Source organism: Podarcis bocagei, assembly GCF_964188305.1.
Source record: "Podarcis bocagei genome assembly, chromosome: 1".
In the NCBI taxonomy this organism is placed as follows: domain Eukaryota; kingdom Metazoa; phylum Chordata; class Lepidosauria; order Squamata; family Lacertidae; genus Podarcis; species Podarcis bocagei.
This window is the reverse complement of record NC_138125.1, coordinates 55320918-55348084: the sequence shown is the minus strand read 5'-3', so window position 1 is coordinate 55348084 and position 27167 is coordinate 55320918. Positions and strand designations below refer to the sequence as shown.

The following is a 27167-nucleotide window of genomic DNA, read 5'->3' as shown; positions in this document are numbered from 1 at the left end:
AACTTGGTGCGCGCGCCCAACCTTCCACTTTCCTCTTAACCGTTTCTTCGCTCCCCGATGGAGGTGTGGCCACTCCTGACTCCTGCCCTCCCTCCTGTGGTGAGCTGCCAGCGCTTCCCTCCTGGCTCCTTTCCTCTTCCCTGCTTCCTGGCGGTGACGCTGGTCCCGATTTCCAGCTGCTCCCCCCTGAGTCTCCTCTGGCTCTATCTTCCTGGGGTGCCTCCCTAGACGCCCCCCTTGCCCTGGCCACTGGTGCTCCTTTCTGTGAATCCTCTGATTCACTGGAAAGACTGGGAGATCTCGGGTCGTCGTCATCACTCATCCTTTCCTCTGTCTCCTCCCCTTCGCTCTCTGTTTCCTCCCTTGCCTGTGCCTCTGCACCTAAACCCCTGAGGCTTAGCGGATTAGCGGCTAAAAGGCTATTAGCGGCTTAGCGGCTTAGAAAAAGGGGGGAAGGGGGGGGAAATCGGAACACTCGCAAGACGTTTTCGTCTTGCAAAGCAAGCCCATAGGGAAAATCGTCTTGCGAAGCAGCTCAAAAACGGAAAACCCTTTTTGTCTAGCGGGTTTTCCGTCTTGCGAGGCATTCGTCTTGCGGGGCACCACTGTAGAAAGTGTCCATTTCACAAGGGCAGTATTGGCTGTCAATCTTTTATACTAGATTTCCACGACTAATGAACAGCCACCCTAACAAGGCTGCCTCTCTGAGGATCTAATGACTGGTTATGGATTTGCTGTTGCTGGTCACCACTTTTGCATATTTATGAATAAACAGAAATGCCATAGGACAAACCCTGAAAGTTCTGCTACTATTCAAAGAAGCCAGGAGCACGTAACAATATAGGACTCCAGGAATGCATGGTGCCTCCTTATCTTGGAAAATCCAAGGCTTGCAGATTTCTAGAAATGTGAAGAATTCTTCCCCAACACACATCAACACCACATTAAACTATGAGGCTGCAGAGCGGCCAAAAGTGGTGAAGGGAAAATGTAGTCAACACTTCTGGAATCCTCCAGGTGGCGGCTGGATCCTATTCTAAGCGCAGCTGTGATATAAGCAGAAAAAGATACTCATATCTATAAGCTGGACCGAGCACCTCTACTCACCTGCAAGAACCTGCAAGAGCTAAATCCATGAGGAATAACAATATTAAAAGAAAACAGCCAGGGAAAGGTCATTAGCAATGTGGATAAATTCTAATGTGTAGGTTTTGTTTTTGTTTTTGGCTTTGCCCTTTGCTCTCTGTAGAAAGATTACAGTTAAAGACACCAGAAAGATTGGGGGAAGGTTAGTCTTTTTCAAAAAGAGGGTTGAAGTTTGGGATTCCTCTGCCATATGCAGTTGAAGGTGGCCTGAAAAGGGATTTCCTGCCCTCCATCCTCACCCCACTGATAAAGAATGAAAGACATCTTACAGGCGTCAAAGGTGACCATTTTCCCCCTAATACATTCATAGTTGAACTTGTTGCCCATTTGTTGGGAGTCGGTGTGAGAGAGGAGTGTTCAGCTTGCTTATAAACCTAAAAGTGCTCACCCCCACCTCTTCCTTCCCTGGTTCCCAGCGACATCCTCCCATCTCACCTCATTTAATTCATGTTTGTTTTGGGGTTGTTGTTTTTTAAAAAAATGTTTTTTGAATTCAACTCTTGGCAGCATGCTTCAGTCTTCTGTTGTGGGCATCAGATGCATAAAAAACAGAAAGAAAAGCTAAGTGGGGAATGTGGAAATTTGGAATAATCTGATAGAGCATTTATGTCCCTAGCTGCACAGAGAAAGAGATGCTTTTTTTTTGGCACAAGAGGGCACCATTCTAAAAGGACTGCTTTGGCTCTATATCGGAACAGAAAACATAACTCACATGAAGACAACAGCCCAGTGAATATTATGGAGCTCCTTATTTCCCATGTACTCAGGATGAGAAAGATTCATGCAACCAAGTCCGAGACAGAAAAGGCTGAAGTTTAAAACACACACTCATAATCCTTCCAGAGGCTTAAGCAATCAGAACGATTTGGTTGCAGTGAAAAGCTCCCCGACGCCACTGAGTCATACAATTTAGCAATGGAAACATTAATTAAAGAGATCTGGTCAGGAAAGGTCTGTCCTCCAATGCAATATATTCCTCAGGCAATTGTCCTGTGGATTTCACCCCATCCATGTCCACATTTACCAGCCAGTCTTATGCCTTTGTCCCTGTTAATAGTTTTCAGCTACAGCCCAGGTAGTGAACGTGGTGCCTACCATAATCCCTGATCATTGGCCATGCCAGCTGGCACTGGTGGAGGCTGGGGTCCAACAACGTCAAGAGGGCATTGCATTAGCTACCCCAAACTAGTGATTCCTGTCCTTGAAACAACATGTTGCTTTGCTGTTCGTAGCTAGGCTAGACTCTATACATAACCATACCCAACTATCCCCCATTTCACACCTGGTACCAAGGTGACTAGGCATTAATGGAAGCAAAGCTACACAGCTAGCTACAAAGGAAGGTTTTTCTGCATTGAATGAGACAATTGAAACAGATAGACCTCTTCACACATTACATAGCAGCAAGTGTGTGTCTACACAAAGTGTGGAGATGCAGTCACTTCCAGCCTCCTGTTGTGTAGTTCACCCGTCACCCACACAGCTAAAAAAAAAGGCACCTGTCATGCACACACGTTATATGATTAGGTGTATATATAAAACTTTTTAGATGTGAAGTATCTTGAAAGCCTCATGTGAGGAGTGACCCTAAATCTCCATAGCCCATGTATCTCTGCACTGTGTGTCGCATTGACATCTAAATGCTGCTTTGGACGTTTGGAAGAAGTGTAAGTGAACGTGAGGGATCATCTGGAGCAACCCCAAGACTGAAACGCCATTCAACAGTCACCCTTTGCAGTTAACTGGTATAGAAACTATAGAACCTAGTTTCCTCTATTCTGTGATACAATGTAAGGTCCTTTTTCAGTTGCTCTGAAGATTACAAATGCCATGATTCTGTCACTTTAGATTTTTTTCTGATGTGGACTACATTGGTTCTTTTTTTAATGTACGTTTTTCTCTTTTTAGTTACAATAAAATGTAAATGGGAGGGAAAGGTGTGGTCTTTTCTGCAGGCTGTGATGATAACACTGTAATGCATAAGGCGTAAGCAGTGGAGAACCAAGGCTAGTGGTGCCTTGCCTTCCCTATGTATACTAAGTACCTGCTCACTGGAAAAAGAAGACAGCAGTAAATCTAACCTCTGTTGCCATGCTTTAAAGTGTGGTTCTTATAAAAAGGAAGGGAGGGGAACCCACACCACTAAATGCAAAGAAATCATGAAAAATAACAAGGAACAAAAGCTCTCAATCCAAGCTGAGCGCTGCACAGACAGGAACCTGCTCTGACGTACATGAAAACCCCACAGGGATTAACTCTTTCTTACCCAGGAAAGCCAGCCTTGACGTATCTGCTTTGCCGTGTGTTTCGTGTTCCTTCTGTTATAACCACAAATACATTTGATCTTGCTACCTAGATTCTTTACATTTAGATTTTTGTATGCAACATTAATGGATGTGCTGGGGGGGAAATCACTCTCCATCCATTAATTCTTTTTGCACATGTGTTTATTGATGCATTGTTTTGAAAGTAAGGGAGAGGAATTTAGCGTCTGAAATTGGTGTGCTAAATAAGCAAGAGCTCCAACACACACCCAACAAAATGGAGAACAAAGTCTTTTCAACTAGTTCCCCAATACCTTTTCTCTCATCGCAGGAACACATGTTGCAATCCTGTCGGTGGCATCCTTCATCAGATAATTTTAAAGCATATAATAGAGATACGATTAATGAAGACTTGTATCATCTCAGATCTACATCTGCCAAATAATAGGATGAAAAGCTATTCGCAGACTGGTGCAGCTAATTGTCCATAATGGTTGCAGCATATCACAGGAGATAGAATCCCCATCATCTAGTTGCCACTCCCTCTTACAAAACTGCAGCACAGAGGTTGCAACTATGCTAACAGCTTATTGGAATCTTCTTTGTGGCAACAAGGGTGGAGGAGGAAAAGAAAAAGAGAACTTGCATACACCTTAAGAACATAAGAAAGGCCTTCTGAATCAAGCCAAAGCTCGATCAAGTCCAGAAACACTTTTCCCACCATGGGCAACCAGATGGCACTGGGAAACCCACAGTGAAGACCTGGGGGCAACAGTACCTTCCTGCTTGTTTTCCCCAGTGACTGATATTCAGAGATATGAAATTACCATGAACCCATGTGGGAAGTTTTATGATATGGAAAATACATATTCCTGGCAGCATATAAAAACCATCTATGTCAACATAGCAGCCTCTGTTGAAATGATTATCCAGTGACACAATCATGATCGTCCACAGGTCTTTGATTAAATGGAGATTACACAGGAGAAATTTCAGGTGCACACTGCCCCAAATGACTCTGCCCTACCCACACACAAAACACAGAAACAGAATTAGTCAATGTACTTACTACCTATCCACTTTGCAGTGTATGGATGTTGCAAAATGAAATTCAGACAGAGTGCATCTTGGACTCATCACTGGCCAATTGTATGATAGGTGAAGATGAAGAACTGCGATGACATCTGCAAAAGGAGATGTGAGTTATATTTTTCGGTACCTAAGATGTCGAGGGCTGATTATACAAATTCCAGATCTTGCAACAATACAGATTCTAGGATCACATGGAACGTGTGAACATTTGTATAGATTCACTTGATCTACACAATTCATTAGAAGCTTGTTATCTATTCCACAGTGATCTGCCCTTTCTTAAGATCTATCTCACCCACCTGCTTTTACCTCAGGTTCATGTATATCACTCTTTTCTCTCATCCTTTTCTTCAACCACTAAATTCAATTCTATTCATTTGAGTGTGAACAGAGACAATGATTTCCCCTTTCACTACATCACTGCTGCTGTGAAGGGTCATTTTGCACACATTTAAGTTCAAATTAAATTGTCACAGAATCATAGAATTCTAAAATTGAAAGAGACCCCAGGGCTCATCTAGTCACAGATTGTACTTTTTGTATTCTGTTGTCTCTCCACTTGAGCTTGACTCTGCAGTTGATTCAGCTCAAGCTGAAGTACCCAATGCCAGATTCGGTGATTGTGGGATCAGTTTCAGTTTACACTGTCTGCTGATGGGGACAAGGTGCCGATGGCAACAAATCCCATGTGCCCTCTTAACCCCTACCCCTCCTGGCTTATTAAATCCAACAGAGGAGGTCTGACTGGTTGAGTCAAGAGCACGGTTAATGCTTCATTGTGCAAGGGGCTGGTCGCTGCTGCCTTGAAAGATGCAGTTGTGTGGCAACTCCAAAAGAAACCAGGTCTGGACTGGAACAACTACTGACCAGTTGCAAATACTCTCTTCATGGGGAAGGTGGTGGAGAGGGTTGTGGTGGGGCAGCTGTAAATAATCTTAGATAGCACAGATTTAGATCCATTCCAATCTGATACAAGTCTGACTATGGTACTGAGTCATCTTTGGTTACCTTGTTGGATGACCTCTGCAGAGAGTGGGACAAAAGGAATATGACTGATTGGACTGCCTGAATTTCAGCCCTACAAGGAAGGCTCCCACTCCATCTGTTGCTATGAGAGTAATCCAGCACAGCCACGATAGCAGATATAGGAGGGGTTAGCACTGCTTCGAGAATAGCCCCATGTGCTAGCACTAGACTATATCAGAATCATGCACTGGTTCTGCACATACTCAGAACGATTTCCCTAAAGACCAGGTGTATTCATAAGTAACCAGAGAAGCAACAGGGAGGGTTTCCTACTTTGCTAAAGAAAAAAAAGATGCAAAGAAAGAAGATCTACAGCATTTTAAACCTTCAGCTCTGAACTTAAATTTGAAGAAAACTGTAAGATAACTCTGGGACACGGGTGGCGCTGTGGGTTAAACCACAGAACCTAGGGCTTGCCGATCAGAAGGTCAGCGGTTCGAATCCCCGCAACGGGGTGAGCTCCCGTTGCTCAGTCCCAGCTCCTGCCAACCTAGCAGTTTGAAAGCACGTCAAAGTGCAAGTAGATAAATAGGTACCACTTTGGCAGGAAGGTAAATGTTGTTTCCGTGCGCTGCTCTGGTTCGCCAGAAGCGGCTTAGTCATGCTGGCCACATGACCCAGAAGCTGTATGCTGGCTCCCTCAGCCAATAAAGCGAGATGAGCGCCGCAACCCCAGAGTCGTCCACGACTGGACCTAATGGTCAGGGGTCCCTTTACCTTTATAAGATAACTAGCACCCCTCTGTGCTCTCTTTCTCTCTCTGTGTGTGTGAGCTTGTCCTGCTTAGCTTCCAAGAGAAAGCAAGGCTGGGGAAGAGCCATCACTGCTCCCACCTACCCCAAGCTGAGCCCTTTCTAAGTGAGATAGTTGTTTTTCCTTCCTTGGATACAGGGGTCAGATCTACTGCTAGTGATCGGGCAGGCAGAGGAGCTGGATGGAACCTTCAAGAAAAGGCATCCCCAACCTTCAGCCCTCCAGATGTTTTGGACTACAATTCCCATCATCCCTGAACACTGGTCCTATTAGCTAGGGATCATGGGAGTTGTAGGCCAAAACATCTGGAGGGCCGCAGTTTGGAGATGCCTGATCTAGAAAGTCTGTCCACCACTGAAAATTTATTAATGTTATTGTGTGACAGGAAAAAGATTGAACCATGGCTTTGGAAGTTTTGGTGAATTCTGAATCTTGGCAGGACTTTGCCCCACTTTGCTTTATAAGAGGGGTTTACCCTGAGGTCTTGCATTCTGGGAAGGTTGAGAAAGGCTGGCATTGCTTCTCACTGGAACTTTTCTACTGGAAGTTCAGTATCAAAGATTGCTTTTTCAAACCTTGCACAATTGAGGTGAGGTGGGGGACAAGACAAAAGTTTGATAAAGCTATTGCTTTTTAGGGAGCTGATGGGACTAGCACAGCCAGGGAGTCAAACAGCACTGTGCCTGACCCAGCAAAGAAGTATGTTCAGCCACGGGAACATCTACTGGGTTGGCCAGTAATGATGATGGATAGATCCATAAGAGCCAGCAGAAAAGCAGCAGCTGGGGATCTTGCAAAAGTGAAAGGGTACTAAGAACCAGAGAAGGACGCATGAAACATTCTCCGAGTTCTGGTTAGTGCTGTCAGGCAGCAGTAAAGAAAGTCTTCCAAGGATGCCAGTGGCAGCAACAAAGGATTGCCAAAAAATTGAGGATTGGTGCCAATTTCAGCATCAGCATTTGAAGCAATTGCTTCATTTACTCAGGGGAAGGCCCTGCACCTATTCACAGTTACTACTGCCTGGGCCAATCAGAGAGTAGGGGCAGGAGGCCATTTGGCCTAAGCCTGAAACTCAAAGAGGGCCTCAAATTTGGACACATGTTATAATAATAATAATAATAATAATAATAATAATAATAATAATAATAATAATTTATTATTTATACTCCGCCCATCTGGCTGAGTTTCCCCAGCCACTCTGGGCAGCTTCCAATCAAGTATTAAAAACAATACAGCATTAAATATTAAAAACTTCCCTAAACAGGGCTGCCTTCAGATGTCTTTTAAAGAGAAGATATCTGCTTATTTCCTTCACATCTGAAGGTTCCACAGGGCGGGCGCCACTACCAAGAAGGCCCTCTGTCTGGTTCCCTGTAACCTCACATCTCGCAATGAGGGAACCGCCAGAAGGCCCTCGGAGCTGGACCTCAGTGTCCAAGCTAAAAGATGGGGGTGGAGACGCTCCTTCAGGTATACAGGACCGAGGCCATTTAGGACTTTAAAGGTCAGCACCAACACTTTGAATTGTGCTTGGAAACATATTGGGAGCCAATGCAGATCTCTCAGGACCAGTGTTATGTGGTCCCGGCGGCCACATGTTGGTTTTTTAACCATGTTCGCCACTTTATTGCCAATTCTCCCAGTTCGGAGAGATCCATTTGGAGTTCCTCCTCGTTCCTTTTTTGTCTGAAACACTTTAAATATATAATTTGGTGACTTGGTGTCATCAGCAGACCTGGAGGCCACTTGTTCTCACTGCTCATCCCTCACAATGGACCATTTAAAAAGCACCTTTCCTAATCCCAGTCCTTGGAGAACTCTGGTTTTTACATTCCTCCACTGGGAGAACAGTCCATTTATTCCTACTCTCTGTTTCCTGCTTTTTAAGCAGTTACCAATCCATATGATGACTTTGCTTATCCCTTGACTGCTAAGATTACTTGGGAGTTTCTGGTAAGTGATTCGTATCTAAAGCTTTTTGGTACAATGCAGGTAAACAAGTTTTTTAGATCATCCCTCCTCCTCCCCTCCCCCCCCCCCCGCAAACAGTAGACAATATTTGCCAGGACTTTCAAAAATGTTTTTGAGGGTTGATGGTTCACTTAGGTGCAAAAAGAATCTGACAATCTGATCACTGATTCAAGACTTGGGTACTGCTACCGTGTATTATTAGATCAACAAACACTAACACAAGAGCTTTAGAAAACTCCACGTTGAACTGTGGAGGCTTGAATGTTCAACAAGAGGGCACAATGTGAAAGGTTTAAAATATCCGCACAATGCACCAAATTATTTGTTCTGCAAAACACTTTGGAGAACAAGTTTGATGGCCATCTGTCAGGGATGCTTTCGCTCAGATTCCTGTGTTGCAGGGGGCTGGACTAGATTGACCCTTGGGTCCCTTCCAGCTCCAAGATTCTATGATTCTTGAGGTTGATGATCCTAACCACTAAACCAGAAGTCCATGCAGCACCTCAGCCAAGAAGCTTAAAACCCTTGGTTTCCTGAGTCATAATCTTTGGGCTGCTGCCATGACCACGATATCAGAGATTCCCCTTAGCTGATTTCCTTCAGCCCCTATTCATCTTGCTCTCTCCATTTGTTAATTGTGAATACGAAAACATGATACCTGGTAACCTAATGCTAAAACCTCACAACTCTCCAGCCAGCAACATAATTAAATTGCAAGAGATGTCGTTTACCACTCGCCATCTAATTCTTGGAAATGGGTTTAAATGCATGGCATATGTCCAGTAACATGAGTCACTATTTATTTATTCTTAATCTATCTAGATGAAAATAGCAAATGATAGTTAGCATGGTGCCAATGTGACACCAGATCAGCGTGCCAATTTGTGGGCACATCAGAGGTTCACTCCCATGAACATCTGTAGAAATGCCTAACCATGGTTTATATAAGACTTACACATCACCTCACTTATCTGGAATCACACCCTCCATTGCTGCATTCTCACTACCATTCTATTCACCTCATTCAGCAGTGCTTCAACTGTAAAAAGCGTATCTAGACAGAGTTTGTGTGCATCACTTTCATGGCGAGGGCTCCTAGCAGTGCACCTACAGCTTCCTACAGCAGATTAACTGTGGTTCCTGTTGTGCTGTAGAACTGCACCAGCTTATCCCGACTTTGTATTATTGTATTTAAAAGAAGAAGATTCTTTTCTGATGCAGAGGACCCTCAATGTATTCCAAATGCTTAGTTCCTTTTACAAAGGGCAACTGCATAAAGCTCTTGGGTTTCGTATAGCTATTATGGCTAACTGCCATTAATAAACCCTCCATGAATGTACCTAATTGACGCTGAAATTCATCTAAGCTGTCGCCATCACATTTTGTGGCACTGAATATCAATTTAAAGAATTTATATCCCACCCATTTCTTTAAAAACGCTACACTATTTTGTCTGTTCTAAATCTACAGCCAATCTAGTATTAGGAAGAAGAACATTTCTCTATCCACTTTATCTACAACAGGGATGGGGAGCCTGCAGTCCTCCAGCAGTTGGACCAAAGCTCCCAACATTTGTGACCATTGGCCATGCTGACTGGGGTTGATGGGAATTGAAATCCAACAATTTAAGGAGCGCTCCATCACTTGTCTACACCATGAATCATCTTCTAACATGTGGTCATCGTTCCACCCTCCCTTAGTTGTATCTTATCTGTTGTTGTTGTTTAGTCGTTTAGTCGTGTCCGACTCTTCGTGACCCCATGGACCAGAGCACGCCAGGCACTCCTGTCTTCCACTGCCTCCCGCAGTTTGGTCAAACTCATGCTGGTAGCTTCGAGAACACTATCCAACCATCTCTTCCTCTGTCATCCCCTTCTCCTTGTGCCCTCAATCTTTCCCAACATCAGGGTCTTTTCCAGGGAGTCTTCTCTTCTCATGAGGTGGCCAAAGTACTGGAGCCTCAGCTTCACGATCTGTCCTTCCAGTGAGCACTCAGGGCTGATTTCCTTAAGAATGGAGAGATTTGATCTTCTTGCAGCCCATGGGACTCTCAAGAGTCTCCTCCAGCACCATAATTCAAAAGCATAAATTCTTCAGCGATCAGCCTTCTTTATGGTCCAGCTCTCACTTCCATACATTACTACTGGGAAAACCATGGCTTTAACTATACGGACCTTTGTTGGCAAGGTGATGTCTCTGCTTTTTAAGATGCTGTCTAGGTTTGCCATCACCTTTCTCCCAAGAAGCAGGCGTATTTTAATTTCATGGCTGCTGTCACCATCTGCAGTGATCATGGAGCCCAAGAAAGTAAAATCTCTCACTGCCTCCATTTCTTCCCCTTCTATTTGCTTATCTGTACTAAGCTCCAAATGCTTTAGTCTTGCAATCCTCTGGTCCAAAGAAAGCACAGGAAGCTTCTGTGAATGCAACAGGATATCAACCTTCCAACACTGGCTCCATTGACCAACAAGCCACTCTTGAAATTTGAGGGACTCCCGGGAACAGTCTCTGATGAGCTGTGCCTAGAGAAAACTACGGAAGTCGTGACACACATAGAAAAGTCACACATATGCAGCAGTTTGGTAGGCCTGGTAGAAATTCCCACGTCCAGAATTTCTGGGTGTGATCAAGGACTTGTATTGACATACCTCCGGCTAAGCTGGGATGAGGGACTAAGTTTAGCAAAAGACCTGCCTATTCCAAATTCCTCTTATTTCAACTGATCTTCGATTTTTATTGCTCTGTAAATTGGAATACTAGACTGCCCAATATAAGAGCATGATGCCAAATTTTATGCTGATTAATTAGAATGGTTACAAGTGACAGCTAAAAGGGCAAATGACCAATGAGGGGAATCACCTTACGAAAGAAGTACAATGAAGACCAGACATCAATGCGGAGTCAAAGGAATACTGGTTTGATACCTGGCTGGCAGAACATGGTGATATGGAGTCTGCTATTCCCATGTTTTATTATGTCAGGCTTCTCAAGTTCAGTGATTCTTAGCACAATGTTGTTTTTTTTAAATCAACTATCACTTTCCTTCCAACGCCTGCAAATGTACTTATTTTTCTTCTTTCCAGTCTTCACATCACTGGCAGACTTCTGGTGGCTTTGCACATAATGCACCAAACGTGCATTTCATTTGTTTACTTTTAATGTATGGGACTGCTCACCACAAACAACTGCCTGTGTAAAACACTTGCTTCCAAAAATGAGTACATGCCACTTAAAAACTCCACAAATCCCACCAAAACAAATTGGAAGGTGTTCCCTTCCAAATGCAAATAGCCTGTGTTTTTTAAATATATATATATATAACCCCATGATTGCGATGTTGAAGGTAGTCACTATCTGAGTTTCAAAATATTTGTTCTCTCTCCTGCCTTGTCCTTTATCTCTCAGGTCTCCATACGTCACTAAAGCAGCATTCACTACTCACAGCCAGGGCTGCCTTGGTGAATGTGTTCCACTGTTATTAATGGAAGCAAACTCTGTTCCCCTGTATTAAAAATACACCTTCCTCTAAATATAGGCAATCTCTGTGTGTCTAACTACTACAATGGGAGAACTGAAAGGGACCAAAATATTGACATCCACTGGGTGTTGATAATTTGTTTTGGTTCATGCTCTCTTCCTGGGTATTATCTACACCTTCATGGAAAATCTGTTATTATTTAGCAGGAGGAATGTGCAAGGCGTTGTTTAGATGTGGGGTTGTTAGATGGAGTTTCCTCTGTTTGTTTTTCCATGCTCTGTCCAAGCCATGTCAATGAGAAAAGCGTTTACTGAGCTATTTATAACCTCACTTCTCTCCCTCTCCCTCCTTCCTTCCCTTTCCCCCTGCGTGGCTGTACCTTTTTCATCCACATTGCAGAAAGATGGCATCGCTAGCCTGTGAGGGGAGGGCTTCTGGGGACATGGTTTGCCTAGTGTGCAGTATGGGGAGAAGTGGGGGGGATGAGGACAGACTGTACCTGACAAAAGAAATTGGGGAGAAGCAGGCACTTGGTAGTCAGGGAAATAATGAAGAATCAGGGAGAGAGAAAATCTGGGGAAAGAGAGAATAGCAGAGGGAAGCATGACGACCTGGCATTAAAAGGATGTGGAAGCTCCATGTTCATTCAAACATTGTCATGAATGACTCCGTATCTCATTCACTGCCAGCTCTCCACTCTTCTCTCCGCTCCTAGTTTGCAATTTCTTTCAATTTCTTAGCATGTTTTGTGTGATTGTATGAATGGGTGTGGTAGCAGGAAGAGGGATACTTGATTCACTGATTTGCTTGCGCTGCTGTCAGGGTTGTTGTTTTTAAACCAGGGCAACACAAAGCAGTTGGGGCAACCAGCCTCTGAAGATTTAGAGATGAGACCTTAGTGCAGTTTGCAGGGCACATAGTGTTAAGTAAAGATAAAGGTACCCCTGACCATTAGGTCCAGTCACGGACAACTCTGGGGTTGCGCGCTCATCTCGCTCTATAGGCCAAGGGAGCTGGTGTTCGTCCGCAGACAGCTTCCGGGTCATGTGGCCAGCATGACTAAGCCACTTCTGGCGAACCAGAGCAGCGCACGGAAACACCATTTACCTTCCCACCGAAGCGGTACCTATTTATCTACTTGCACTTGATGTGCTTTCGAACTGCTAGATGGGCAGGAGCTGGGACCGAACAGCATCACGGTTATTCGAACAGCCGACCTTCTGATCAGCAAGCCCTAGGCTCTGTGGTTTAGACCACAGCACCACCCGTGTCCCTACAGTGTTAGGTAAGCACATGTTAAATTAGATCTATGTCCGCCTCACCTGCTCTATGCAGGGTATGTATATATTGTTGCATGCAACCCAAATTTTCGAGGGGTGTGAGATTCCAGCGGTTCTAGGTGCTTACTCAGGGTTCAGTTTCCTCAGACTGACATACGGTTTATTTACACACAGAGCCTAGGACTTGCCGATCAGAAGGTCGACGGTTTGAATCCCCGTGATGGGGTGAGCTCCCGTTGCTCGGTCCCTGCTCCTGCCAACCTAGAAGTTTGAAAGCACTTCAAAGTGCAAGTAGATAAATAGGTACCACTCCGGCAGGAAGGTAAACGGCGTTTCCGTGCGCTGCTCTGGTTCGCCAGAAGCAGCTTAGTCATGCTGGCCACATGACCCGGAAGCTGTACGCCGGCTCCCTCGGCCAGTAAAGTGAGATGAGTGCCGCTACCCCAGAGTCGGTCATGACTGGACCTAATGGTCAGGGGTCCCTTTACCTTTATCACCTGAGCCTAAGATGGAGGGGCTCACAATGTTACCATCCCAAGAATGTATTGTTGCTCCCACAGCCACAGCCTCAGCAGAAATCAGGCATGGCTGTCTCTCAACTGCCCAGCCTACAGCCTGCTTCTAGCTTACATACACCACTATGGTCTGGTCTTTGTCCTGGATGGGGGCCCCATCCATTTGACGTCTGGCACAGAGCGACTTCTTTTGTTATCTATACATAGGAGGCATTATGGCCCTTGCCTGGCTAATTCAACAATTGAATCCTTGCTCAACTGAATCCAGGAATTAGAAGGGACTCAAATATACTGCCCACCCCACCCCACCCCAACCCCACAGCAATATGCTTTGTCTTGTGCACATATGTCAAAATAAAGAGGCTAATGTATGAGTATGTCTTTCTGATTTTATACATGCAGGTCTTATTTTAAAGCACAGGGGAAGGACCTATAATAAATATTCATCCGTGCATGCTGCCAATCTGACTGGGTTGCCCCAACCACTCTGGGCAGCTTCCAACAATTTATAAAACCACATCAAACATTAAAAACTTCCTTATATAGGGAGGGTCATACCTATGACCCTCTAGATGTTGTTGGGCTCCAAATCTCATCAGCACCAGCCAGGATGACCAATGGATGATGAGAGCTGTAGTCCAACAACATCTGGAGAACCACAGGTTCACCACCCATGGCTTATAGGGACAGATGAAGCTACCTTGCACAGAGCCAGACTACAGATCAATGTCTGTTACTGTCTACTTCTGCATGGGTTCTTTTTATAAACGAGCTATACCTGAGGACTGAATCACAGAATCATAAGGGACCCCAAGGGTCATCTAGTCCAACCCCCTGCAATGCAAGAATCTTTTGCCCAACATGGGGCTCAAACCCACAACCCTGAGATTAAGAATCTCATGCTCTACCAACTGAGCTACCAAGGCAACTTCGAATGTTCTACGTGTGCTCTGTAATTATGGTTTTGAGCCAGGGCCTACCTCAGCAACCTGTTTTCAGCACCAGAGTTTAGCTCTTGGACATGTGAAGCAGTCATAGTGTGCCTCTGACCATATTCAGAGTGCTCTTCTTTCACCACAGAGCAACCTAACCACAAATAGCCACACATGATAGAAATCAGTCAGATAACAAGACTCCTAAACAGGATTGATCCTGGCCCCACCACTTCCTCATTTTAGAAATTAAAATGTGGAGAATGTAGACATCACAGAGTGATATATGCTCTGTACTTATATACAGGCATGTGTTTATCTATAAACATACAAACACCTACATCTATATATTATATATTACCAATTCTCTTTCCTGGTCATGCTTCATAATCAGCAACAACGCCGGGCACCTTCTCTATGACTACTCCTTCCATTTGCAGATAGATCCTGTGTTGAGAGCAGTGGAACCATCTCGTCGGTTGCTATGCCATCCTCCTAGGACATCAGGTTTGGGCAAGTGCTGTCAGGTATTGCCTGCTTGTTCTGTTTGGAAGCTGTGGTAAGTTGTGTGTGTAAACAAAAATATGGGGGCTCACACCCTGTATCCTAATATAATGTAGTCATCGCCCTTCTGGGTTATATTGACAGAAATCGTAATAAGCCCATTCTGAGTCAAACACAGCTGAGAATTATAAGGGGGAAAGCAGCTTGTTCCCCCAGCCCAACGTGCCCCCTTGATCCCTGCGCCCATCTTCCTCATGGAACTATTATGGCTGCAAGGCTGTTCCACCCCAAATTTCCACCCACCTCTATGAATGCTTTTCCCACCCCATGTGCACAGAAGGCCACACTCCAGAATATCCCAAGGCTGAGTGACCTTGTCTCTAGGTCTAAATGGTGGGCCACCAGTATTGCACTCTGGGCACGGACTTGACCAGCTCCAGGGATGCCTTGTCTATGGGGCACATCTCTTAGCAATGAAGTGCACAAACCAGCCCCGCAATTTGTTCCTGGCCACGAGTGATCCTTCTTTCAAATCATCCTGCATTTAGGTCTGAGGAGGTATAAGCCAACCCCGTCACAACAAACGCTTTTAAAATTTCGTTGTGGGGTTTGGCGAGGGTTAATATTTGCTTTTCCTGCAGAAGCTTTGTTTTTGCCATTTAAGCTTTGCCATATCCCAGAGGGGGGCCTTTAGCCATTGCTTTCCCCCTCCCCGGAAACTTCAAAGGACACGTCTGCGTGTCCCGCGATGTGCTTAAAATTCGACATCGTGAGGGAAGCGCATGGATGTGCATCAATCTCTCGCACTCCCTCTCGCACGGCGGCTCTCGGCTTGCGCGGGAAGTGGGCAATTTTGGCGGGGTCCCCCGTCTTCCTGCCACTGCTGCAGGCCGAGGGATTCTGCCGGGCTGAATAGGCAGGCAGCGCGCCGCTGGCTCGCTCGAGCTGGCAGAGAGGAGGCGGCGAGCACGGGGAGGGGGGCAGAGAAGGGGGGGACGGCCAGATGGAGGGCCGAAGGGAGGGGGGAGCGCTCGAGGCAGCCGCGGGAGGGAGGGAGCGAGCGGAGGAAGCGAGACACCTACGCAACCACCGAGCGAGAGGAGATCCTTGGATGCAAACACAGGCGTCCTCCTCTCCCTCCCCCCGCCTGCTGCTCACATGCCCCTGATTCATTTCCACATGCCGTACACGTGACATGCTAATTCAGGGCTACTACACAATTCCAGGGCGGTGGGAGGAGGAGGAGGAGGGGCGTGCAAAAGCGAGGCGCACGCTGCAAAGCCAAGACTGCAGTTTCCCTCTCTCGTGCGCGCAGGGGAGCTCGGCTGGCTGGCTGGCTGGGGCGCATTTTTAAAGCAGCCCCCGCAGCAGCCTGTGCCCCCGTCCGCCCCACCTCGTCAGTGTGTCTCCCTGCGAGTGCAGGCGGCGGCGGCGCCTCAGCAGCGCCCTCCCGTCTCACCCTTCGTGGGGACACGGGGTGACGGCAGACGGAGGCGCCCTTCGCCTGCGCTTCCCGGCGGCGGCAGCAGCAGCAGTACGAGGGGGTCGGGGAAGGCGGGGCCAGCTGCTGTTGCTGCCGCCGCCCGCCTCTGCCCTTCTCCTCCGAAGTTGGGAGCCTTAGAAGGGTTGAGGCTATATTTAAACACAAACAAACGCACGATCTTATTCGCTAGGGAGAGGCGGGCGGGGGAAAGGGGCGCGCGGAGCGAAATACGCAAGCGGGCTCAGGCCCCTCCCCGCGCTCGCCTGCAGGAGGAGAAAGAAGGGGGGCGCATGTGGAGACTGCAAGCCTCCGGCACGTTTCCCTGAGACTTGGCTCCACGGAATTCAGTGGGGCTGCCTTGCGAGGGAAAGAGAGGCGCGGCGCTGCAAAGAGAGAGGCGAAGGCTGCGGAAGGTGGCCCAGGCTGTTTGTTAAACTGAATAGATCATTTTAACCCGCGGGGAGCGGGGCTGTCTGAAAGGAAGGAGAAGGGAAATTCCTCAATGGAACGAGTCGCAGTCACCCGTAGCAACGAGTGCTTTTCATTACTATTTTAAGATCAATAAATACGCGCCTCGCTCACAAATGGCTTCGGTCCATCGGGCTGTGCCACAGAATGACAGGGGGAGGAAGCAGGCAACTCTCCGCAAGAGTCCAGATACATCGCGCTTACTAATTTATTATCTTTATTAGTGGCTGCATGGTGGTCAAGGGTCTCTGGGCGATGAAAACGATATAAAACCGCGATCCAATAAAAATGAGAACAACAGCACACAAAATCCCCAGTCAGTGACAAGAGATTAAAGGGATTCCAGTCACATTCGTGTGGTCTAATAGCAAGCAATGCCTTGGTGTGTTCACAATACATCACTAATAGGTTGAAAATTGCAGAATCCAGTGATGACTTTGCGTATGTGAGGTGGCCTTCAGAAGTTTAACACCGCAGAACTCTGGCATCAGGTCAAATGCAATGTTCAATAATTCTAGAGTGCAGAAATACCAAATAATATGCATGCAGGTGCGAGTCAGCCTTGTACGCAACGTATACCTGTACTGGGAAGCAGCAGCCAGGTTTGCAACATATATTCACCATAGTTGCACATTGTGAATATAGGAATTGTTTCAAACTTTTTTTTTGCATAATTTCCAGTTATAATACATATTTTGGGTCTTAATCCAAGACACATGAACCCTGCTAAAGTGACTGACTAGCATGTGTATTTCTCATCCCTCCTAGAAAAAACTTTTGATACTGCCACATTTATTGTTTCTTTGTTGTTAAGGCATGACAGGAGGTGTTCCCTTTGTCCCAACCTATCTGGCCTCAGGTAGCCTCCAGAAGAGGTTGGAGAGCTTGGTGCGCCCAAGGGCAGTGGCCCTTCCTCTGCTCAGTCCAGATCCCCAGGCTATGAGGAGAAAGCTGTCTCAGGTTGCTGGAGTAGGATAGCTTCTGCTATTAGTGTCTGAGTCAGTCAATTGCATGGAGCAGAGGAAGGGCTAATGGGAGGCCTGCTGCGATGATACCAGGCAGGGATGGCCCATCAGACAAGAGGGAGATGCCCACGTGGGTTGTCAGGGGGGAGGGTGGGCTGAAGGGTTGATTGGCAAATGCAGGAGCCCGTCACTTGATCCACACAACACTACTCCTGGAGTGGCTTAGGGAAGCTCATAGTAGGGCTTTCCTTTCCTAATGTAGAGCTTTATCCTGAATTCAAACCAGCCCCCTCCACCATGTAAAATTTTAGCTGTTCCATCACACCAGAGCTCTTCCTGTAGCTTTCCTGGTTTCTGTGACTGAGGTGGGAGAGAGGGAAGCCAAATGCCCCATGTTATGTCCAATGCCTCTCTCTCTCTCTCTCTCTCTTGGTCATTATTGTATTTCCTTGTGTGTTTTCCTCTTTCCTTCCCAAGCTCAGCATGCCTTGGATACAATTATCCCCCACTCTGCATTGCTGAATATAGCAATATATACTCTGCCCATTTTGGGGGGTTTGTTTGTTTTAAAATGCAGTTATTTATTACAGTTTTTGAGTAATACAATTAAAGTAACATTGAAATATAAATGGAAAATTAATGTGTATGCTAAGAAGCCATCATCTGTGTTGTATTAGGGAATGATTAAGCTAGTGCATTTAATGGACACTGCGTACATTTGCCAGATGTGAGGGTTTGACTCAAATATCTATGTTTATGCTTCTTTTTATACTAGTTTAAGAGCGTACAGGCCATGAATTAGTGTTTAATGCTAGCACAGTCAGAAAACTTACCCAGGTCAAGAAACAATTGATCTCTGAGCCTCCACTAAGGATTGACTGAAAAAGTGGGTGGTATAGCCATAAAATACTAAAGATTTGCTTTTCTATTAAAAATAAAGTATTGTGGTGAAAATCTAGCTTATTAGCAGGCAGGTAGACTTGTACGGCATTTCCGTGCGCTGCTGTGGTTCGCCAGAAGCAGCATAGTCTTGCTGGCCACATGACCGGAAGCTGTATGCCGGCTCCCTCAGCCAGTAAAGCAAGATGAGTGCCGCAACCCCAGAGTTGTCCGCGACTGGACCTAATGGTCAGAGATCCCTTTACCTTTTTAGATTTGTACCTGTGTTCCTAATATGCAAGTTTTCAACTGAAGGAAGCATGATGTTCAAGGAAAGCATTCTAATATATGACCTTCCAGCATCAGTTGCATCTTCTGCATATTTGAACTGATCCTGAATGCAATGTAGACATGATGCAAAGCCTGCCCCCCCCAACAAAAATCCTGGCTACGACCATGAGGGGGGCAGGCTTTGGTTAGGAGGGGGAAACCTCAGATTTGTATTGATTTTGATTGACTGGGGGGGCAGCTGCCCCCCTGCTTCCCCTTGGCTGTGCCCATGACCATGAGTTTAGCAGTAATAGATTCAGAAAAGGCAAATATAACTTTGCAGTCAGAACTTCTATCTTGGACATTCAGGATCAGTTCAAATATGCAGAAGATGCATATTTCAATGGAAAGGGGAGCGAAAAGGGATACCTATATTGATGACATGATTCAAATATCTGTTAAACGGAGGGCAGGAAGACAAAGCCACATTACAAAAAGAAAGGGGTTATTCAGTTGTCTCAATCGCCATCAACCAATGGATTTATAGAAGTGCATGCCTGCCTGCTTTAGACTGATTAGTATCTGAAAAGGTAAGAACAGTTCCATGTTCTACATCCCAATCAAATCAAGATATACAAAACGCCAGGAGGAAGGGAGATTTGAGAAGCAATTTCTGTTTCCTCTAGAACAGGGGTGGGGAACCCCAGCACCTCAGTATAAACTTCTTGCTGGTTTCATATACAACTTATTTCTGTTTTTTGTTTTGCTTCTCCTTAAATATGGCACAAGAAAGATAGAGCCAGATCATCTTGGATTACTGAACACTAGTGTGTACTTCCATTAGGAACGTAAGTGTATAAGAACTGTCCTGCAGGATCAGACCAAAAGCCCATCTAGTACTGAGTCCTATTCTCACAGTGGCCAACCAGAAGCCTACGGGAAGTTCACAAGGACTTGACTGCAAGGGCATTTTCCATACTTGTGACTCCCAACAACTAGTATGCCTATGTCATGCTAGCATAGTTACTTGTGAACCCTGGACACCATGCTTAAAATCAGCCTAAAACTGCACTTTAATATGAATATACCATGATACTTCAGTGCTTCTGCCACATTCAGGTTTTCATTGTCTATTCACACATGGCAAAACTAAGCACCATGTGTGATGCTCTGCCTCCTACTAAGCAAATACCATATTTTTTGCTCTATAAGACGCACCAGACCACAAGACGCACCTAGTTTTTGGAGGAGGAAAACAAGAAAAAAAATATTCTGAATCTCAGAAACCAGAACAGCAAGAGGGATTGCTACGCAGTGAAAGCAGCAATCCCTCTTGCTGTTCTGGCTTCTGGGATAGCTGCGCAGCCTGCATTCACTCCATAACACACACACATTTCCCCTTACTTTTTAGGAGGGAAAAAGTGAGTCTTATAGAGCAAAAAATAAGGTATATGTTCTCCTGCTCCCCATCACTCTTGCCTTGCAAAAATAAAACATAATAAAGCAGTATTCTCTCTCTCTCTCTCTCTCTCTCTCTGTGTGTGTGTGTGTGTGTGTGTGTGTGTGTGTGTTGCTACTGATCTCATTTGTATAATGCAGAATTTCTCCATGGACCACAGTTAGTGACATATGCTTTCTTGATTCTCACATCCCTTTTCTTTATGTCTTACCTATGGAACTCCAAGTAGCATCTCTCATTAGTTCAATGAGGGGCAACTCAGGACAGCAGCTGGCTTGCTTGCTGCTCCTGAAAACCTCCCAGGCACAGAAGGTAATTTCAGTTCAGTCATCGCTCAAGGTCTTCCTGGACAAGGTGGGTGTATGTGTGCATGTGCCCGTGTGACCAGCTACATCACCTCTGCCTCCGTGGCTCAAGAATGGGTGATTATTGCTTCTTATCCCAAGTCCAGTGAAGTGGATGTCTAGCGTTCCCATTATACAGACAGTGAACCAGCTATGCATCTTATCTACAATTTAAATTAAGGCCACCCTGTTCCAGAACCAACACTCTATGCACCTTAGGACTGGCTTACCCATGCCAGTACAACACTTGATCATTCAGTGTTTGATTAATCAGCAGTGCACTTTGAAGCAGAATATGTGGTATTGAAAAGCACATTGTTGGATATGATGAGCTCCAATAAAACACAGACCAGAACAGATAGCACCAGCCATGATCATCTGACCTAATCACAGAGAATTAAACCATCTCATGAGGGCTAAAGCACACTCTAGCCATCAGAAAAACAGAGGCTAAAATACTAATAGGAATATTCAAAAAATGTTAAAAGGCACAGGGTTGATGTTAAAAGGGCCTGGGAGAATAAAATAAGTCTTTGTGTGGTCCTGGAAGGATATGAATGTAGACACCAAATGAGACACTCTTGGGAGCAGGCCCAGACAGAGGGGGGGGGGCATATGGGCCACTTGGCCCAGGCCTCCGATTCCAAAGGGGGCCTTGGTCAGCATATTCACAATCGCTGGGGATGCACTGGGGCAAATGTGGAGGTGCAAAGGTGGTGGCAGCGGTGAGTGGATTCCCTGGGGCCATGGCTGGCAGCGCGAGAGCAAAGCTTCCCCAGCGTCCATCAAAAGCACTATTGTATATCTATATTTTCCATTTTGTCCTTATATGCAGATACGGTTCAAGCCTTGAAATAAAATTATTTGTCAGCATAACTTTTGTGAAAATTATTTATATACTTACTTATTTATAAGACTTCAGTTATCCCCAGGGTAAAAAAAGGGGGATACCTGGCCCGGGCCTCTGCCTAGCTCTGCAAGGCCCTGCTTGGGAGGGTGCATTCCATACTGAGTGTGGAAGGCACTGCCAAAGGGCCCACTCCCTTGTAGCTGCCCTCCAGTGTTAGTGGTTCCCCCAAGAGAAGGGCATCCCTTGGGGATCTCAGGGCTCAAGTAGGTACATATGGGAAGAGGTGACCCCCAAGACGCGCAGCACTTTTAATTCGAAATGCATTCCATGCTGCTCAATTAAAAATGTAAGTCCTAGCATCTGAACCCTAGTTCTGGTTGAAGTGAAATCCTGGGCACTGAGGTTAGGAAAGGAATAGAAGGAAAGAAAGTCTACGATGGCTGAGTTTAAAAATGCTCATCCTGAGCTTCAAACAGAAATAGTTGATGAGGGAGAAATGAAGTGAATCACGGGCAGGTTAATAAGGCTTCGTAAAAGGTTAGAGCAAACTATTTAGGATCTGTGGAATCATTGCCTAGCCAAGGAGTTACATGCTTCATTTAAGTCTGGGACAGATCTGGGTTACATGTCAGACTTTAAATTCTCAGAAATGGGGAGCAACTAGGAGCAAGCCATAGCAGCAGAGAGGAACTCAGTCTTGGAACTTCTATCAGTTGATCTCTTGGCCTATCAGCCTAATTTTTGTGTTTCCCCCTTCCCTCTCTCTCACTGATGTACTCTGTGGCTAGGAGTGCTTTTCACCAGCTTCATTTGCTTCATCAGTTCTGGCTGTTCCTGGACAGGTACAACCTGACCACTGTAGTCCATGCATTGCTAACCTCAAGGCTGAATTATGGCATTGCACTCTATTGGGGGGGTGTCTGCCCTTGGGTACCATTTGGAAGCTCCAGCTGGTGCAGAATGCAGCAGCCACTGCTGATGGGTGTATGTGACACCATTGTTAGAACAACTGCCCTGGTTGCCCATCTATCATCCTTGTATTAACCCACAAAGCCTTGAACAACTTAGTTCCAGGGTGCCTTAGGGATCGCCTGAGCCCTTATATTCTAGCTCAGTCACTGAGATCATCTGCAGCAGCATCGTTAGTTGTTTCCCAAGTTGGCAAGTCTCACTTGATAGCAGCAAGAAGGAAAGCCTTTACTCGGAGAGCACAGATAGCTCAGCTGGTTAGAGCTGAGCATGATGCTGGTAACATCAATGTTGCAGGTTCGATCCCTGTATGGGACAGCTGCACATTCCTGCATTGCAGGGGGTTGGACTAGGTGATTCTCAGGGTCCCTCTCAACTCTACAATTCTCTAATTCTATGTCTAGTGTCCTCAGCCCAATATTGTGGAAAACTCTGCTGACAGAGATTCAGCAGGTGTCTTTAGTGTAAAAGTTAAAACCCCTGCTGAAAACTTTTCTATCCCCCCAGGCCCATGCAGGCAATTAAGAATACATATTTCCACAACGGTTAATTGATGTTTGTTTTTAACTTTTTAAATATGTTTACTGTGTGGTTTTAAGTTTGTTTGTTATAAACTGCTCAGGAATATTTTTATGAAATATTTATATAAATTATTACATATGTAACTCCATGTGCCTCATAAGTTTTGGAGAACACCACAAAAGCTTTGGTTTTGTGACATTTTGGCTGGTTCCAATAAATGTGTTACCCAATATTATGGGTTTTAGCACATATGAGTGCAGATTCAGGACTGGTAACTAATTTGGAGTGCCAAGTCTGGTGTATAATGAGGGATATTTACAATGCAGTCAAACCATGTGCGAGACAGGCACATGGCAGGATTTGAAGCTCAGAGTTTTCCTGTAAGTTTGCTACTGCCTGTGTTGCTCTTTTCCCTCCCTCCCTTAGCAGACTTTACCAGCTCCTTTGGCAGTTCCTTTCTTTGGGCTGTGCCCTTGGATTTTTGCGGGTCAGTCGCTCACGCTGGACAGTTTGTTCCTGCACGCGCTGCCCTCCTTTAAAATCTGCAGGCAATGCCTGGGGGAATCAGCAAAAGAAACCTTTTCTCCTGCCGCCCTAGCCCCAGTGTCACCAGCTCGGGCGTGGAAGGGGCTTGCATAGCAGGCAAGGGAGCCAAGGCAAGCCACAAGGGGGCATGTGCTGTTCTAATTCATAAAATGTGCATTCATTGACAAAAAGAGAGAAACCTATCGCTGAACATTTGGTGAATGGTGTGTGCATAAGTTAATGCTGCAGTAGCCGAGACTCTAGCAGGTGATAGCTGGGGGGCTGGGGCTGGGTGAAAAACAAGAGAAAGGGGAGGGAGGGAGGGAGACCAGTTTGCAGATGAGAAACAGAGAGCCTAAGGAGGCAAATCTGCATGAGCCTGGCAGATTGGGGTCTGAGAGTGTACCTTGGGCTTTGAGGGATATGATGGTGTTGGTGATTTAGTAGTAATAGTGAATTCATGGCTTTGTAAGTCATCATCACTAGAACTAGTAGTATTAAATCCATCACTTTATAAATTTGAAGCAACTAAGACTGCAGTCCTGTGCAGTCCTCCTTTCCCAGGAGTAAGCCCCACTGAAAACAATGGAACTTATTTCTCAGTAGGTATGTACACGATCGTAGGGAGGAGAGGATGCTAGCCTCTTGTGGTTATCAACACCCCCTTCCACAAGGTGGGCAGGATCTATTACAGAAAGAGGGGAGGGGGAGAGTTATGTATACAGTCTACACATGCCTCCTCAGATGGAGCCAAGTGGGGAAAACAAACACACACCAGAGCTGCCGACTCTCACCCAAGATTGGGGGTGGGTACAGCGGCATACATGTGTGATGCTGAGCTCCATCCTCAGCCTCCTCCTGATGCATGTGCAACATTGCCAGCCAGCCACCACCACTCCCTGCCTGCAAAGGCAGCCCAGACCGCCGCCTGCCACTCACCCACCGCTTTGCTTCTGTTGGTTCTCTGCTGCTGCCACAGTGACTAGGTCAAGGCCTCTGACTCAGTCATAAGGCCTCCACTGAGGCCTGCTGCAGCCGCAGACATACTTCTGAAGTGTGGCCCAGCTTCTAGAAGTACATCTGTGGCTGCAGTAGACTTCAGTGGAGCCTTTGCAGCAGCAGCCTTGGCCTAGTCGCAGCAGCAGAGCCAGCAAAGGTAAGGCGATTGGCAGACAGGCTGGCAGTGGCAGCGGTTCGAGGCGGTCAGGCCTGTGTTTGTAGGCAGGGGGCAGCAGGGGTGGCAGGGCATGCTGTGCAACACATGCATCATTGGGAGAAGGCCAAGGAGGAGGCACACATCATTGTGGGGGCTCGACCCTACCTGCAAATATTAACTTCCCCAAAGAATCCTGAGAGTTGTAAGGGTGCTGATGATCCTCTGTTGGAGCACCACCAGCAGTTATCTTTCCACAAGGGCTGACATTGATGCCAAAATCCAGCATCGCCTGAGCTCTGCAAGTGCAGTTTTCTCCCAATTGAAGTGTTTGGGGACCTGAACATTCACAGGGAAACCAAAATTCACAGGAAAACCAAAATGCTTGTTTACAAAGCTATTGTACTACCAACTTTACTATACACTTGTGAAACATGGAGCACTTATAAATGCCATCTCCAACTCCTCAAAATATTCCATCAACGGTGTCTCCGGAAATTTTTACACAGCACTTGGGAAGACAAGCAAACTAATGTCAGTGTACTGGAAGAAGCAATGATTACCAGTGTCGAAGCAATGATTCTTCAAACACCAACTTAGCTGGACTCGTCATGTTTGGATGCCTGATGATTGTCATCCAAAGCAACTACTCTATTCCCAACTCAACAATGAAAAGCAAGATATGATGGACAACAAAAGAAGTTTAAAGACGCTCTCAAGGCAAATCTTAAAAAATGTAGTATAAGCACTGATAACTGAGAAACACTGCCCTGTGAGCATTCCAGTTAGTGAACAGTCTTTACTAAAGGTGTCGTGGACTTTGAAGAAGCATGCACTCAGGGCAAAAAGGAGAAACGAGCTAAGAGGAAGGCATGCATGGCAAACCCTCACCGTGATCAACTCCCACACGGAAACCTATGTCCCTACTGTGGAAAGATGTGTGGATCCAGAATTGGCCTCCGCAGTCACCTTTGGACACACTGTTAAGACTATGTTAATGGAAGACCATCTTACTCGGCTACGAAGAAAGAAAGAAAGAAAGAAAGAAAGAAAGAAAGAAAGAAAGAAAGACTATATTTCCCAGGATTCCCTGTAAAGATGGAATGCTCCACATCAACTGATTCAGAGGCATAATGATTCTGAACACTGAGTTAGTGTATAACATCATAGCTAAAAACTGCTCATAGAGCTGTAGGAATGGATTTAGGCAGTAGGATATTATATATTACAGTAGTACCATATGCTTCAGGTTACATACACTTCAGGTTACAGACTCCACTAACCCAGAAATGTTACCTTGGTTAAGAACTTTGCTTCAGAATGAGAACAGAAATCGTGCTCCGGTGGTGCAGCAGCAGCAGGAGGCCCCATTAGCTAAAGTGGTTCTTCAGGTTAAGAACAATTTCACGTTAAGAACAGACCTCCAGAACGAATTAAGTTCTTAACCTGAGGTACCACTGTATTCAGTTATTATTGTTCCTGAGTGAGATCAGCAGAGTACCATCCTTGCAGCTTAAACTTGGAAGCTAAGACAAGGTTGAGTTAACCTTCTAGAAACAATAATCCAGAATGCTTTAAGGCAGCCTGGATTTTCCTGGTAGTACACCCTTTGCTCTCCCTTAAAAACAACAATCATATACACATTGTTTTGTGAAGAAATAAAAGTAGTATTTACTTACATAATCTAGGTCTTGAAGCAGAAGTTACAGTAGAAAAATGAAAGTGGTTTATAACTACTAACTTACAATAGTACAAAATATAAGTTGAAAATCGTGCCTGAGCTCATGCGCATGTGGTCAGCTTGGAAGCATGATGAAGAAAGAGAAGGCTGCCTAGGCAGGGAGGAAGTATGTAGGGTTACGGCTTCCTGCCAAGGCAGACAAAGGAAGTGATCTCACAGAGTTCTTTCTGTGAGCTTCAGCCCCTTCAAATGCCTATCTAGCAAAACATGAATTGTTGGTTTGACTGCACTAATGTCCCACAAGAGCCATACTGACTAAACCCTTTAAAGCCTTCTAAATTAAGGTTTGCACAGACAGTACTAGTTTGGTCTATAGCTGGAGTGGGTCATTTTCTAATGATTTCTCATGGGTGTGGGGCAGGGCAGGAGGGACTAACACAGCAGGAAGAAAGATTCTGTCTCAGTTTCTCTACTGTTTTTTTTTAAACTTGTTTTGTTTTTAAACATGGTTTAAGGAGTACCATGAGTATTTGTAGGGGCCAGGGCCCTGAGTGCAGTGAGGAGTTGCAGAACCACACCCTTGCTGTGTTTGCCTTAAGGGAGTCGGGTGAGGCCTGGGAAGTGTGGCAAGATCATAT

The 27167-nt window shown here is 45.7% G+C and overlaps 1 long non-coding RNA gene across 3 annotated transcripts in view; it reads right to left on the bottom strand.

Annotated features, from left to right (window-relative positions):
- Nucleotides 1-26703, bottom strand: part of LOC308571562 — a 35927-nt gene extending 9224 nt beyond the window's left edge. The window contains exons 1-2 of one of the 3 annotated variants that reach the window (XR_014001518.1): nt 26528-26703; nt 4480-4594 (exon numbers count right to left, since the gene is read on the bottom strand). This is a non-coding gene — a long non-coding RNA (uncharacterized lncRNA). Of the gene's footprint in view, nt 1-4475; nt 4595-14818; nt 15547-26527 lie in introns of those variants that run through there. The other 2 variants (XR_014001519.1, XR_014001520.1) reach the window with 2 other exon arrangements.
- Between the last annotated feature and the right edge of the window lie 464 nt (nt 26704-27167).